General features: G+C 35.4%; 1 protein-coding gene across 1 annotated transcript in view; it reads left to right on the forward strand.

The window, feature by feature from the left end:
* Window positions 1–5,398, forward strand: part of LOC106877172 (MOB kinase activator 2) — a 60,868-nt gene that overhangs the window by 36,038 nt on the left and 19,432 nt on the right. The window lies entirely within an intron of this gene.

A 5,398-nucleotide genomic window follows, 5' to 3' on the forward strand; every position in this document is an offset into this window, starting at 1 on the left:
TTGTAGAAGACAGTTGCCATGCAGTGGGTTTGAGCTAGAAACCACATGCTTGAAAACCGGGCTTCTGAACCACACAGCCGATGTAGGTTAAGCCATATTGCTTAGTCAGCAGCTAAGTCTTGTTGATTTTCATCTTTAAATCAGGAATTGTTTTCACTCTTATTTTTAAAGATGATAATGAGATTCAATTCGTTTTGCAAGATTCCTGATGTGATAATGAGATTGTTGAGAGATTTGGCAGCTACAACAAGTCAGCTGACTAGGTTGAAATGTACTTAGAAGTTCTCTTTGCCTGATGGTGAGTGATAGTGATGATGATGATGATGGTGAGGATTAGTGGTTATTATTATTACATCTGCCTTAGCGAAGGTGGAGGTATTGTTTTCAGCCGTGTTTGTTTGTTTGTCTGTGGACAAGATATCTCAAGAACTACTGGATGGATTCGGATGAAACTTTCAGGGATGTTTGGCCTCGTGACTGGCACAAACTGATTAGATTTTGGGATTGATCTGGTACTGGACAAGGATTCTGGATTATTTGCTATATTTACTTTACATGAAATATTATGATTTTACATTGACTTTCAAGTCTTTCTCTGATTATCTCCCTTGAAAGTACACACCTGGTTTCCACGTAAATTACGGTGGCATTGCTGTTTCCAAAGTTTTATTTTTGCTTCTCTATTTATTTTACTCGCGTTTCTATCTTCGTAGAAACTGATAGATAAAGAAATCAAACTACATAAACAAACGGCAGCAAAACCGTGTAAAAAGCACTGGTGATGGTGCCATGTATGAAGCATCCAGTACACTCTGTAAAGTGGTTGGCATTAGGAAGGGCATCCAGCTGTAGAAACCTGTTGCAACTCCTGGCCTCGTCAGCTCCTGTCAAACATGGAAAACAGATGTTAAATAATGGTGATGATGATGATCTTCATTATGTTTTTGATTAGTTTGATCTTCGATAATCACCTTCAAGTATTTTATTCCAAACTAGATTTGAACTAGAAACACAGATGCATGTGCATTTAGTAATAATACTGTTACGAATGATCAGAAGCTAGAATTATAGTTCCTTCCCATAAAATACTTCTGGTTTTGTCTATTATTTTGCTTTGTTTCCATTGTTCCAACATACTATTTTCATCAAAATCATTGTTGTAAAATATTGGGTTTAAAATCACTCTTAATGCACATTCTTCTTAATAACAGGTTTGTCCAGTTTCAAACAGATTCTCCTGCATTTTCAACAGATTTTGTTACGCTTGTGAGCAAATAAAATAGCTGGAGTAATTTTCTTCATGTGTAACAAGTCAACCAGAATGATGTTTTAGGGAGTGATACCACCATACAGGCCAATGAAATTGCCTGTTTCGTTAAATATAACAGGATTTTACTAGTTATAACCATATTTAATAACTGCATAGATTTCCATAGCAAAGGTAGATTGGAAAAATGAAGACAATTGAGCTAAAAGCACGGCTAAAGAAATAAATCCTGTTTTAGTGTTAATCTCTTGCGTTATGCAAATGTGTGTCATTACTTAAATTTTTTTAGTGACATATGAAAGGGAGTTTGTATATATCTCTGTAGCAGTACATGAAATAGTATTTCTGGAAAGTCAGTAGTGGTATATAAAGCTGTACTTTTACATCTCAGTTTGACTCTGTCGTAAATATATATATATATATACTTTTATTCTTTTACTTGTTTCAGTCATTTGACTGCAGCCATGCTGGAGCACTGCCTTTAGTCACAGAAATTGACCACTGGACTTATTTTTTGTAAGCCTAGTACTTATTCTATCAGTCTCTTTTGCTGAACCGCTAACGTAAGGGGACATGAACACACCATCATTGGTTGTCAAGCGATAGTGGGGAGACAAAAACAAACACACAAATACATACAAACATACATGTATATATATATATACAACGAGCTTCTTTCAGTTTCCATCTACCAAATCCTCTTTCCTCCTAAAAACAAACAAACCCTACAGTGAATTTCAGCTTGTAGTCAAATGCCATATTCATTTGGCTTGTCCTTTCATTTGCACTAATGTTATTAATTAGATTTAAGTCAGCTCTTTTTTCACACTGATGTATCATTGTACAGTGATAACTGAGTGAGTGTTAGAGAGTCCTACACGTGCATAGATCAAAGACAGCTGATGTGTTGTGTTTTTATCTGATCTGATATCACACTGCTGCCTTTGTCAAATAGAATCACAGTTGTGTTGGATGCAGAGTTGTCGTCAGTCAGCAGAATGAAGTCTAGTTTTCTGCCCAGCAGGCTTTTTATACAGAGTCTGTCACAAAATAGTGATGCTCCTTCCTGTATGGTGGGTGGAATGATGTAAAAGTTCTGTTGCATTAAATTTCTTGTGGCATTCTGTTGAAAATGTATTTTGATAGGTCTCTTGTTAGGGAATATATCGGGGATTTATCCAGTTTGAAACTCCTCCAATTAGAGGGTACAGAATGGAGGAGTGCTGGAAACAAGGTGGTGGAGAGGATTTGTTTTGGCTCTTTTATATTCTGAGTTCAAATTCTGCTGCAGTTAACTCTGTCTTTCATTCCTCTGGGGTCAATAAAATAAAGCACCAGGGTTAATGGTATTGGCTAATCTCAGAATTGTTAGCTTTGTACCTAAATTGGAAATTATTATTATTATTATTGTGACGATGATGGCGGTGGCGGTGGCAAAATGTATATGAATAATAATTCCTATTTCTTACCCTAACATAAAGAAGTATCATACATATACAGATACATAAATATATACACATACATACATACATACATAAATATACAGATACATAATTATATACACATACATACATGCATACACATACATATAGAGGCAAACATGCAGAGAGGAGTTATGTGAAAATATTTCAAGTAGTAATTGATGGTTCTTGAAATATTATATAATGTGTCGGCCTATTTTAACGAGATAACACACCACGGCAGTAATAATTGTTATTTCTGTTATTTATATATATAGTATGACCTGCAAAATATGAGTTATTTTTCAAATGGCCTTTTAAATTGCACTGCACTTCAGTTTTGACTCGCTTTCTCACAAAATCTGTCTCTGTCTCTAGCTGGTTGGGAATAGATTACTTCTACAGTCTCTCTCTCTCTCTCTCTCTCTCTCTCTCTCTCTCTCTCTCTCTCTCTCTCTGTTTATACCTCATCAAGCAAATATCTACATCCACATTTTCACACATGTGCAATATAATTACTTTCTTTTGACTAAGTCCTCTGCCTGAGCAAAATGAAAGATTTGTTGTTCACTGGGACTTCAGGTTTCACCCCTAATGCTTTGTGCAGTTGTGTGATTGAATATATGTTAAAATTCACAATTTTACAGATATTAATTTCACTGTTTTCTGCACTGAAAATGATCCAATCAGATATAAAGCTTTCTTTGATGGAGAATCTGGTAGATACAATTCTGTTTCAAAGAACCAGATGTTAGTGAGTTTTAAATATGTATATTTGATTCAACTGTAATTGTGGAGATATAGTGTTTCTTTGCTATATATTATCATCATCATCATCATCATATGTCTGTTGTTCATGCTAGCATGGGTTGGACGGTTTTGATCAGGACTGGCAAGCTGGAAGGCAGCACCGGACTCCAGTCTGATTTGGCATGGTTTTCTGCGGCTGGATGCCCTTCCTAACACCAACCACTTTTCAGTTGTGCTGGGTGTTTTTTCCTTCTTTCGTGCCACTGGAACTAATGAGGTTACCACATAACTTGTAAAAAAGGAAAAATGAAGTAGAGTTTATTATAAATGTGCTTTATATAATAAGCAAAATATTTTATAAATATGTTCTTTAAATATACTCCATTGAACAGAGTCTATTAAGGTTATATAATGTGGACTCTTCTGTTATAAACATCATGTGAGAGTTCTGCAACATCTTGCGAAACAACTTTCACAGTTAATTTGTTTATAGTAAGCAAATAAATGTTTGTGCTGTACATTAGCTATACTCTCTCCATCAAACTGACATTACCTGTACAGGTGCATGGGCTGCCTCACATCAGATGTTGAAATGATTGCACAGCAATGTGAAACGAAGTGCCTTTGCTCAAGAACACAACCCACCGTCCGCTCCGGCAATTGAAACCATAAATCTTGCAATTGTGAGTGCGACACATAATCTTTGGGTTTATGTTTTGGCAAGAGTCATCGATACCCCTGGGTGATTAGAAGAATGGACTAGCCGGACTCTTATAAAAAGTAGTATATTGGTTGGGATGACCACGCTTGAATGGTGCTTTTTACGTGCCTAGATGCGAGGAAGCACAAGCACTTTCACAGAAACGCATGACGGAACTTCTGCCGACCAAAATCACTCACAAGACTTTGGTCAGCCTGAGGCTAGGGAAGAAGACATTTTCTCAAGGTGCACTGCAGTGGGACTGAACCTGAAACCATGTAGTTGGGGAGCATGGTTCTTACCCACACAACTATGCCTGAATATATATAGTTACATAATGAACAGGAGGAATATTCAATACAAATGTGTGTGTGTATGTGCGTATATATATATATATATATATATACATACATACATACATACATACACACACACACACACATAGAGAAAGAGAGAGAGTTAAGTAATTATAAAAGCTGCTAGGAAATCAATTAGTTTAGGATATAAAAGCCTATTTATAGGCTTAAAACATATTTAAATTTGCTGAAGCCAATTTATAACTAGCTTGTTCATTAGCTGTTCTAAACTAGTCTACTCCTCCCAAACAAAGAACACGAGAAGCTGCACAGATACTAAAGAGAGCCACGTTGCTCAACACTGGTAGATTTGCTGCCAGGCACCAAGCTTGATGAAAATTTGAGTCTATAACGATAGTTTTTAATCAACTGCAAATCCAAACATGTTTTAATCCTATAAATATCTTTTAAACATATAAATAGGCTTTCAGACACACTGAACTAATGTTAAATGAAGACTTGATATCAGCATGTTTAATTTGTGTGAGGTATAACATTTTATATGTCTAAGTGAGTAAATAAAGAAATTATTTTAGGCTTAAAGCTACAACAGAAACTGTTTTTAAGGTAACTTAAAGCTTAAAATAATGTCTTATATATTGACATAAGGCTACATATCTTTAACTATGGACATAATCAAGTATTGTTACATACAGTGTATGATTGGAAATTATTTCATTGGTAACAATGAAGAAAATACATAGTTTACTCTGATCAAATTTGATCTCAGAATGTAGAGAGACAGAACTCGATTTAGAAAAGGATTTAGTTTAACCAACTCTTGTTTTTACTCCTCTGATAACATTGTTACAATATGTATATATATATATATATGTGTGTGTGTGTGTGTGTGTGTGTGTGTGTG

This window comes from Octopus bimaculoides, chromosome 11, assembly GCF_001194135.2.
Source record: "Octopus bimaculoides isolate UCB-OBI-ISO-001 chromosome 11, ASM119413v2, whole genome shotgun sequence".
In the NCBI taxonomy this organism is placed as follows: Eukaryota; Metazoa; Mollusca; class Cephalopoda; order Octopoda; family Octopodidae; genus Octopus; species Octopus bimaculoides.